Genomic DNA, 12,022 nt, shown 5'->3' with positions numbered 1-12,022 from the left:
CCCTCGGGGCTGAGGGTTTGTACCGGTAGCTATGTGTTTAATCTCTCTCTCTCTCTCTCTCTCTCTCTCTCTCTCTCTTTCGTGTTCTTGAGATGTCACGATCTTTATGTATCGCGGGCTTTGTTAATATAGTCGGATCATATGGTATTTTCCCCTCTCTATTTTGTTGTGATGAATTGAGTTTTTCCCTTTGAGATTTCGTTGTTATCGGATTGAATACTTTTATGGATTTGAGAGCACTTGATATATGTCTTTCATATGAATACTCGTGGTGACAATGGGGTATCGTATTGATTCACATGATATGTGTTTTGGCACTCAACTCGCGGATTCTGAGGTGACATCGGGGTAATCTATGCATAGGGGTTGATGCACGTTCTTGTCATTGTTTCCCCGGTAGAAATCTTGGGGCACTCATTGAAGTTCTTTGTGTTGGATTGAGTATTATGAATATGAATTTGCTTTGGTGTTATTTTAGTACGAACTCTAGGATAGATCGACTGGAAAGAATAGCTTCGAGGTGGTTTCCTACCCTACAAACGATGCTCTTTTCTGGCGCCGTTGCCAGGGAGGTGATTGCATGAAGGTATATCTTTAGATCTTGCAATTGAATCTTTTAGTTTCTTCTTTTATCACTAGTCTGGTTTATAAAAGAAAACTACATAAAAATGGAATTGAGGTTGCATCATATTATTGATCATCTTTATAATATCTTTCTTGAAAATAATGGTTCGGAAAATTGTGCTCAATTGTTAGAAGAACAAGTCAATAAAATGTTTGGCACACAATATTTGAATGATGAGCATTATTGCAATTTTGTTAGTATGAATTCTTTGAATATCCATGATGCTAATGATATGCAAAGCCATAAGCTTGGGGACACTATATTTGATGAATATGATATTTTTAGTCCCCCAAGTTTTGATGAGAAAATTTATTATGATGATTGCATGCCTCCTATTTATGATGATTATATTGATTAAATTTGATTTGGAGAGGTCATGACTTTATTTAGTGATGAATCCACTATTTTGGATGAGGCTTCAATTGACTATGAGTACAAAGTTGCTATCTATGATGATTATGGTGATGACATGTATGCTATAAAGAATAATGATAACCATGAAACTTGTCATCATGATTTTAATTTTCAATACCATGATAGTTATTTTGTTGAGTTTGCTCCCACTACTATTCATGAGAATAAATTTGCTTATGTGGAGAGTAAGAAAATTTCTATGCTTATGCATCATGAAAAGAGTGCTTCATGTGATAGTTGTATTGTTGAATTAATTCATGATTCTACTGAAAATTATTATGATAGAGGAACATATGCTTCTACATATTGCAATAATATCAAGTTTCCTCTCTATGTGTTGAAAATCTTGAAGTTGTGCTTGTTTTGCCTTCCTATGCTAGTTGATTCTTGTTCCCATAAAATTTTTGATCACAAAATCCCTATGCATAGGAAGTGGGTTATGGTTAAATGTGATTGCCATGTGATTCATGATGCTCTCTTTATGTTTCAATTCTTATCTTTTATGCGAGCATCTCTGAAATCATCATGACTAGCTAAAAGGCATTAAAGAAAAGCTCTTGTTGGGAGACAACCAAACACTTTTACCTACTCTTTTTGTGTGTTAACATGATTCAGCTACTGTAGTAATCATGTTTTATTGCTTTTGTTTCAATAAAGTGCCAAGTAAGACCTTTGGGATGGCTTACGGCGATAGTTGATTTGATCTTGCTAAAAAACAGAAACTTTTGTGCACATGAAAACAATTCTCATTTTTAACAGAAGCGTGATAAAATGCTGAATACTTTTTTAGAATATTAATAGATAAATTACCCAGGTGTTCCTATTTTTCAGAATTTTTGAAGTAGTAGAAGTTTGGTTGGAGTACAGATTACTACAGGCTCTTCTGTTTTTGACAGATTCTGTTTTCAAAGCAAAGTTTGCTTGTTTTCTAGTTTCTATGGATTATATTGCTCAATATAAATTGTGGAAATGATATGCTACAGTAGTCACTGCTTGGAAACAATTATGAATCTTGTCTTTGACAGTACCAAAGTGAAATGGTTTGCTCTTTATCATACTAACCTATCTCACGAAGTTCCGTTATGTTTTGTGTGATTGAAGTTTTCAAGTTTTGGGTGAGATGTCGATATGAGGAGAATAATGAGTGACAAGACCCTAGATTGGGGATGCCCAATGCACCCAAAGTTAATATCTAAGGAAGATCCAAGCAACTAAGCTTGGGGATGCCCCGGAAGGCATCACCTCTTTCGTCTCCAACATTATCGGTAACCTCACTTGGAGCTATGTTTTCATTCGTCATATAATATGTGTTTTGCTCGTAGCATCATTTTATTTTGTTAGGATTTTCTTGCTATTATTTAGAATAATATTTTGCATATTTCTTTTCAATAAAAATATCAAGTTTAGCCTTTGCCATGCTTATTTTGCAAGTCTAGATGTTGCTGTTTCAAAATAGAAAAGTTTAACGATGTTGCAAACATTCCCTAGAAAAGTTAGAATGCCCAAGAAATTTTAAAATCAAATTATTATTTTATTCGTATTTTATTCGCTATTTTATTTTAATTAGAGAAAAACTTGCATTTTTGAAAATTGCATTTTTAGGTCACAAAAATGTTCGGCTTGTCCTAAATATTAGGTTTGGACGGTGAAAATTGTTTTTGGTATTTTTAGATTTTTTTTATATTTTATTAGAATTTTTTTCGCCTTGGCCTAGCTAGCGCCGCCGGCTTCCCTCACCATCTCGCCACCGGACTCCAGAGGAGTCCGAGCCGGACTCGCCGCCTCGCCGTGACCCCCTCCCCAAGCCGCCGCTCCCCCTAGGCTTTAAAAGCCGACCCCCCGACCCCTCTCCTCACCCCACCACCCACCGTCGAGCGTGCCGCCGCCGCTCGCCACCGCCAGCCACCTCTGCCGCAACCTACGCCGCCGCCCGCTGCCCTGCCGCCCGTCCCGCTCGCCGGAGCCGCCGCGCCGCTTGCCATTGACCGCAGCCGGCCGTAGCCGTTTAACCAGTAAAAACCGTCCGGTTCGCCGGTTCTTATTTCGGTTTTTTCGGTTTAGTTTAGATCTGTTTTTTAGGTTTAGGTTAACTAGCGAACGTTCACCCGTTAGATTCTTATAGCAAGCATGTTCATTCATTAGTCTCTGATTACAAACGTTCATTTGTTAGATTTTTTGCTTTTAGTTTTATTTTCGGCCAGCGACCTATTCGTGAATACCTTTATCATAGATTAGTCCCTGAACTTCAAACACTCGCTACTTTTTACTCGTTTATCCAAATCCAGTGAAACCAATGCAAAAATCTTCGTCTTGTTCCCCTCTGTCCAAATAATCAAATTGAACATGGTTTCGATAATTTAAAATTGGGTTTCAAGCATATTTGAATTTGAACTTCTTTTGATCGTAGTTTGAGTTTCGTAGCTCCGATTCATTTGATTCTTTTTGTAAATTGAATCTCTTCACTTGAACTTTCAGTTTGGATCTTTTGATTTGAGTTTTACCTTTGCATTTTATGCTTGAGTGCCTATGTATGCTATTGTTTGTTCACGATAGAGTTTCCGGAGTGCGAGGCTTGCTACTACGAATCTCTAGGGTTTTCAGATCGTCAGCAAGTCAAGTAACACTTTGATCATATACCTTATTGCCCAGCTTTTATGCACTAGTTTCGATCCTCAAACCCTGCATGGTTAGGGCTTGATAATATGTGGGTACTGGGAAGTAGTTGATGAGGTAGAACCTATTGTGCTGGGTCTTCCAATTAAACCCTGGGTGTTACTATGTATGCTTATACTGCTATGCTATGCTCGTAGACGTGGTTTGGTTTGGGAAAATTCATGTAAGATGTGAGATTATTGTTAACTAAAGTGTAACTTAAGGTGGCTACTTTAATACACATCTGGGTGGATTGGTTTGTGGGCACCTGGGGAATCCAGTGTTGTCCAAAGGAGATCTTGGGGTATCCGTGTGATTTTCCTATGGTTTGCCACCCAGGTTCAAAGGGACCATAATGTTATTCATGCTGGAAACTTCAGTGTGCAGCCCCAAGACATTATGACCTCTGACATAGTTTATTATGTGGTGTGACCTCTTCTAGTGGTAGACTAGCAGATGTAGGGGATGTAGGTGGTGCGGTCTACCCGTCGTAAAGAGTTACTGCTTCTGAAAGACTGTGTCTCAGTCATCCATTTCTCAAACATCATGTACTGCGAGAAGTTTAACGGAGGAGATCGAGTCTTGTGGGGAAAAGTATGCAAACCTCTGCGGAGTGTATAAACTAATCATGGTTAGCCGTGTCCCCGATTATGGACAATTTTGAGTATCTGGTGCTTGAATTATTATGTTGATCTCAACACTCTACTTAATTAATTTTGTCGGGTTGATAACTTTTAATTGGGATTGAGATGGGGTTACCATTCTCAGTGTTTATCAACAAACTTTGTAGTTAAATAAAATATATTCCTTTGTTGTAGGAAAAAACGAACTTTATGCAAATGATAACCATAGAGCCTCCACCAGCCATATATGCATGTAGTGATAGCTGTTATATGTTCATTGCTCTATAGTGTTATCTTGCCAGCATATTCCATGTGCTGACCTACACAGGCTGCAACGTATTATGTTGCAGAGTTTTCAGACGAAGAGTAAGGTGCGCTAGGTTGTTGTCGTGCACTCAATTTTTCCGTGGAGTTGGATGGACTCTTCTACCTTTGAAGCTTTCGTTGTTATCTTATTTAGATGGCCTTCAGCCATATTATTGTAATAAGTTCTCTTTTGAGACATTTGGTGCAATAAGTGTGTGATTCAACTATGTTGTAAATCCTCGAGTATTGTGTGTGTCAGCAATACCGATCCAGGGATGACACTTAAACACAGAGACTTGACCGCCTGAGGTCAGGTCGCTACAAGATGGTATCGGAGCACACACTAACTGTAGGATGCAACCACTAGGATAAGCCACATGATACTCTTCTCTTCTCATTTCCGACTCTTCTCCATTTTCTACTCTATAGATGGCGGATTCAAGGAAAAAGTTTGCTCAACCGGATGATGACACCCCTTTTGGATGACACATGAAGGAAGCCACTAGGTACCTGAGCATCGGAATACTATCGTATCACGGGTTACGGCAAAACCCTTAAGGTTCGAACACTGGGGTGCGCGCGAAGATTCCCCCCACTGATCCACGTCCTAACTCAGCTGAGACCTTATGAACTAACTCGACGAACTCGCAACACAAAGGACACAAGATTTATAATGGTTCGGGCCACCGTTGTGGTGTAATACCCTACTCCAGTGTGGTGGTGGTGGATTGCCTCTAGGGCTGATGATGAACAGTACAAGGGGAAGAATAGCCTCCTGAGGTTGAGGTGTTCTTGAGCTTGGTGAACTTGTGTGTGTGAGGATCTGATTCACCCTCCCCCGATGGTGGTGGCTAGTCCTATTTATAGAGGCCCTGTTCCTCTTCCCAAATATTGAGCTGGAAGGGAGCCAACAACGGCCAATTTGAAAGGGGACCGCTAGTACAGCTTATCCTAACAAAAGTGGTCTTCGCGTGCAAAAGGCTCTGGTGGTGACGCCGCCTTGGGCTCCATGGTGACCTCCGTCTTGCTGTCCTGCTAGTCTTGGTCTCGTTGCACCAATATGGAAACCTTTGCTTGATGCTTCAGTAGTCCGCGCCTGTGTTTGCCCCCTTAGCACCAAAGAGGAAACAAGGACGCTGCACGCGCTGGCGCCTGCCTGGACTCGATCGTCATGGCTCACATCACGAGAACTTCGCAAGGTTTGCATGGCCTTGAACTCTCCGCCCCTCGCGAGCCTGCCTGGCAAGGCTGCTCCTGAGGAGGTCTTGCGTCGTCCGCCTCGCGAGGCTTGGCCCCTCACTAAGGTCTTGAATGCCTTGTTGATGAAGACGGGCCATACTGGCCTGCTAGCAAAGCCACGGCATGGGCCGCAGGCAGACAAGTCTGGGGACCCCCATTCCCAGAAAGCCGACAGTAGCCCCCGGGCTGAAGGCGCGCTCGGGCTTGGCTTCGAGGCGAAGCCAAGGGTCAAGTGCGGAGCGCCATGGGCCCCAATAGCCTGCGGCTTTGCTCAATGCGCGGTGGTTGATTGGTCGTGGGCGTCTCCGCTTCCCCATGATTCCTCAGCAGCTGCCCGACTTGACAAGTCCCAGTGACATGCAAGGAAAACCATCATTACCAGTGATCATGGGGGCTGCTGGTTGGCCTTCTCCTGGTATAAATGGGAGGGGGGCGGAGCCCCCGTCGCCCATCTTTCCTCTCCCTCTCCCGCTTCTTCTCCTTCCCTGTTCCACTCCTTGCTTGTGCAGAGATGGTGCTGATCCAGAGGTTCTCGGCCGCAGAGAAGGGCAAGGCTCCCCTCAACGAGCCCGGGCTGCTCCCGCCAAAGAAGAGGAGGTCTCATCGCCGCAAGATGGTCGTGAGGCTGGTGGTGTCGCGGCCTTGGTATGAGAGGCCGCCTCCCGGGTACCCGTTGCCCTTGTACGCTCATGCCAATGATTCTGAAGGGACGAGCGGTGAGCGGCTCCGCCCGCGCCAGGGCCGTGGTCGCTGTGCCGTGGAGGACTCTTCGCGCGAGTTCGTGCTGTGGGCGGTGATGCCCCCGAGCACCTGGATACGCCTCCCGCAGTTCTTCGCCGCCGAGATGCCACCGAGGGCCCTTCGCGAGCTTTGGCTGCAACATGCCGATTGCGACGCCCCAGCGACTGGAGCGGAGATTGGAGCTGTTGCCTCCGGGAAGATCTTCATGACCCAAGGTTGGGGCGAGATTTCCCGAGTCTGTCGTGTGGAGGGCGCCCTCGTGATCCACTTCGATACGATGGCGCCTCCGTGCTGTTTTTCAAGGTCTTCGACATGGAAGGTGATACGTCTCCAACGTATCTATAATTTTTGATTGCTCCATGCTATATTATCTACTGTTTTGTACATTATTGGGCTTTATTATACACTTTTATATTATTTTTGGGACTAACCTATTAACTGGAGGCCCATCCCAGAATTGCTGTTTTTTTTGCCTATTTTTGGGTTTCAAAGAAAAGAAATATCAAACGGAGTCCAAACAGAATGAAACCTTCGGGAACGTGTTTTTTGGAATGAACAAGATCCAAGAGACTTGGACCCTACGTCAAGCAACCAATAGGGAGGCCACGAGGTAGGGGGCGCGCCTACCCCCCAAGCGCGCCCTCCACCCTCATGGCCCCCATGTTGCTCCACCGACGTACTTCTTCCTCCTATATATACCTACGTACCCCCAAACGATCAGAGACGGAACCAAAACCCTAATTCCACCGCCGTAAATTTCTGTATCCACGAGATCCCATCTTGGGGCCTGTTCCAGAGCTCTGCCGGAGGGGGCATCGATCACGGAGGACTTCTACATCAACACCATAGCCCTTCCGATGAAGTGTGAGTAGTTTACCTCAGACCTATGGGTCCATAGTTATTAGCTAGATGGCTTCTTCTCTCTTTTTGGATCTCAATACACTTCTCCCCTCTCTTGTGGAGATCTATTCGATGTAATCTTCTTTCGTGGTGTGTTTGTTGAGACCGATGAATTATGGGTTGATGATCAAGGTTATCTATGAACAATATTTGAATCTTCTCTGAATTCTTTTACGTATGATTGGTTATCTTTGCAAGTCTCTTCGAATTATCAGTTTGCTTTGGCCTACAAGATTGATCTTTCTTGCAATGGGAGAAGTGCTTAGCTTCGGGTTCAATCTTGCGGTGTCCTTTCCCAGTGACAGTATGTCAGGACCCCGACTCGATGCCACATAGGTCTAGCATGTAACACCTCATATCACTTTGCGGCCTCACGCACGGTATTCCCACGGGTGTCGCCTTACCTTTGCCCGGGACCGTTTGCGCCTTTTGGCACACGTATATGATAGTGTCGCTAGCACCCATATGATAAGGAGCCCGGACTGACATGGCTAGTCGTAAACCCAAAGTGGCACAGACTTACATGGACAGGCATCCATGACCCAGGATCGAATGTGTCGGTCATCAGCAAGTGGGTCCGGGCTGTAGCACTGGGCTAGCAGGACTCCGGTAAACCGGGCTGTAGCGGGCTAACAGGCCTCCGATACTCAATGCGTGACATTTCCCCGAAGGGACAGACACAGGAACGAGGAATGACACATGCCGGCCAGCCTAAGTGTTCCGGAGCAGTAGCAAGCTACCATGGCTCGGTGGAAACACTAGGAGACATTTCCCGGTAAGAGAGGCTACTAAGGATAAACAACTAGATAGTCAGATCCCACACATACCAAGCATTTCAATCATACACACAATATGCTCGATATGTGCAAATACAACAAGGCATCACAACATGACTCTACGACACAAGTAAATATTCAATAGGCTCCGAGGAGCGAGATATTACAAACATGGGTCTTATGACCCAACAATCAGAGCATACAAGTCAAAGCACATGCGGAAGCTTAACATGTCTGAGTACAGACATCTATAAATGAAAAAGGCTGAGAAGCCTGACTATCTACCAATCCTGCCGAGGCACAAGATCGTAGCTGAGGTAACAAGCTAAACGTCGAAGTCCACGCGGAACTACTAGCGAGACCGAAGTCTCTCTGCAAAAACATAAAATAGGCAAACGTGAGTACAAATGTACCCAGCAAGACTTACATCAGAACTATCTACATATGCATCATTATCAACAAAGGGGATGGTGGAGTTTAACTGCAGCAAGCCAGCTTTGACGCGGTGGCTATCCTGATCTACTATTGCAAATAACTCTTTTGAGGTGGCGCACACGAGTCCACATATTCACCATATCAATACACCACTATGGATCCACTCCCGTCTCCCTACGAGAATGCCATCCATAGCACTCACGCTTATCTTGCGTATTTTAGAGTATCCACTTTCACTTGTCTATGAACTGATATAAGCAACCCAGAAGTCCTTTTCCGCGGACACGGCTATTCGAATAGATGATGTTAACCCTGCAGGGGTGTACTTCTTCACACACGCTCTCACCACTTACCGCCGTTTACACGACATGTACTCGGCAACCTTCAAGCGGAAGCCCAACGTGGGTGTCGGCCACGGCCTACCTAAACACTCAAGTCTCTAGTCCAGGTTTATCGCCTATTCGGGTTCCATCCATGAGGAGATCCGGCCGGAGTTTCGCTCACAGCCCCAAACGATGTGAACAGGGTTCCCGAGACACCAAACGGGCGCCCGGTACACCGTGCCACGTGCCTACCGCATCACAGCCCACCCCTACGGTCAGCGCTGCGCACGGCCTCCAGCATACTACAAACACCAGAAACTACTTGCAACTCCTGGACAGAGGACAAGGGTGATTAAGAAGCCGAGAGGGTCCATTGGTTTCGGGCCCAATGCGTGGTAGTAGCTGAATCATGGATCACAAACACAGAACTCAGTTCCTGAGGACGGCTGCAATGAGACAACCCACCATGTACTCCTACATGGCCTCTCACCGCTACCTTTACCAAATCGTGTTCACACGCTTAGCTCACACACCGTAGGACATGTTCACACACCTCTGATTCATCCCGGATGAATCAGACCTGACTCAACTCTAAGCAGTAGCAGGCATGACAAACAAGCATGAATGAGTAGGCACATCAGGGCTCAAACAACTCCTACTCATGCTAGTGGGTTTCATCTAATTACTGTGGAATGACAGGTCATGCAGAGGATAAAGGGGTTCAGCTACCGCAGCAAGTAACAGATGAATCGATGTTGTCCTAATGCAGTAAAAGAGAGCAGGAGCGAGAGAGTGGGATTGTATCGGAATGAACAAGGGGGTTTTGCTTGCCTGGCACTTCTGAAGATAACATTGAGTCTTCATCAGTGTCAACGATCACATCATCGGTATCACGTCTATCGAGAGGGGACAAATACCGGCAACACAGAAGGGAACACAATCAATGCAATGCACAATATGATGCATGATCATGACATGGCAAAATGAATGTGTTTTGGGCTAATGCAACTAGCAACAGATTAAATGAAGTTGGTTTGAATACAAGATTCAAATTCAAACTCCATATGTGATTATTCAAATGCCATTTAATTGATTTGTGCTATACAGCAGCTATAAGTTGTTCTAACATGCATGAAAATGGTACAGATGGATTCCTTGAATTTTTCTGATAATTTTTCATATATAATTTATTTAATTTGGAGTTACGGTTAATTTTCTATGATTTATTGAAGTTTTAGCTATTTTCTGAAATTCCTGAAATAATAATAAATCCAGAAATGATTTATGGCGTCAGCACCACGTCACGGTGACGTCAGCAGGGTCAACTGGGCGCCCCAGGTCAAACCTGACGTGTGGGGGCCACACGTCAGTGACACAGGAGCTAATCCCGGTCAAACCCAGCGCTGACTGGGGTTTGACCAGGGGTGGGGCCTACTGTCAGTGGCTGTAGGTGGTTTAGTTAGTTGGATTAGCTCCTAATGACAGAGCCACGTCAGCTAGTGACGCCGGCGACCACGGCGACGGCGAGACCTCGCCGGAGTTGCTCGGGGCGGCGCTACAGGGCACCGTTTTGCTCGGGGTTTGCGGCTACAGCGAGCTGGAAGACTCGCGCATCCAGTGGTGGTGGCGGCAGCAGCTGCGGTGGTCGGAATCGACGGCGGCGACCAAATCGGCGGCGGCCGGAGCTCGGGCATCGCCTAAGACGATGCTATGGTGCAGCTACGGACGAACCGATGGGAGTTTTCGGCTCCTGGGAACATCTCGAGCCCGAGGGCGTGCTCAGACGCGAGCTAAGACATCTGTGGCCACGGCGGTGCCATGGCCGGCGGCGAGGAGCGCTCGGCAAGGTGGTTAGGCGGTTAGGGGAGGCAATCGAGCATGGGGTTAGAGGGAAAAGGGTCGTGGCCTCACAGCGGTTGCAGGGGCCGTAGAAGCGGGCTCGGGGAAGCGATGATGGTGGCGAATCGACGGCGAAGATCCTCGGCGGCCGGAGATGGGGAAGACGGCGTGGGCGGCGATGCAGGGCGTCCGGCGGGGCATGGGTTGGTGGAGAGGAAGAGGGGGTCGAGGCGGAGCCTCTGGGCGCAACGACGAGGCGAGGCAGTGGCTGTGGCCACGGCGACGCTCGTCAGCGGCGGTGGCTCCGTTCGGGTGAGAGGGAGAGAGAGCAGAGGAGAGGATGGGGACGAGAGAGTGAGCGACGGTTCCAGGAGGGGTGCGTGGCGTCGCTAGAGGCTCGGGGAGGAAGCAGGAGGTGGCCAGGGAAGCAGGAGGTGGCCGAGGCAGCGTCGGCGCCCGTCGGCCACGCGCGCTGCCTACTGGCGCGGGGAAGACGACAGGAGGGGAGCCCCTGGTGGGCTGGGCCGGCTGGAGGAGCTGGGCCAGGTGGGCTGAGGTGAGCGCCAGGTAGTCCTCTGCTCTTTCTATTTTTGTTTTTATTTATCTATTTTGTTCTGTGTTGTTTTAGTTTAGTAATATACTAAACCATTTTATAAAATCCTGAAAATAGTTATGTGGCTAGAACTAAAATATACCAAACCACATAAAATGTTCCAGTAATTATTGGACATATATTATTTATATATCAAATATATATCCAATGCAAATAGCTATTTATTTAATTCAAAGGCCCAAAATAATTAACTCTGAGATACCAAAAATATTGTTTTGAGTTTTTCCTCTTTGCAATATTTTCAGAGACTAAGAGGAACATTTTCTTGGACTTCTTTGAGGAGATTTTAATGTTGATCATTTTTAGAAGGTTTCTGAGGCTTTGAAAATTCCTCAATTCAAATTTCATTTGAATTAAAACATGATGCTCACATGAGGTCTAGCCTAGTGCATAACAGGACCAGGGATGTGACAACTCACCCCCACTAAACAAAAATCTCGTCCCGAGATTCAAGCGTAGGGTAAGGTGAAGGGGGAGCGCAAACTAGCACAATCTTCACGATCCAGGTTGCACTTCATAGGAACGTTGTTTCGATC

The sequence above is a fragment of the Triticum aestivum genome, chromosome 4A, assembly GCF_018294505.1.
Source record: "Triticum aestivum cultivar Chinese Spring chromosome 4A, IWGSC CS RefSeq v2.1, whole genome shotgun sequence".
Classification (NCBI taxonomy): Eukaryota; Viridiplantae; Streptophyta; class Magnoliopsida; order Poales; family Poaceae; genus Triticum; species Triticum aestivum.
The sequence above is the reverse complement of the archived record's forward strand: the minus strand, read 5'-3'. Positions refer to the sequence as shown.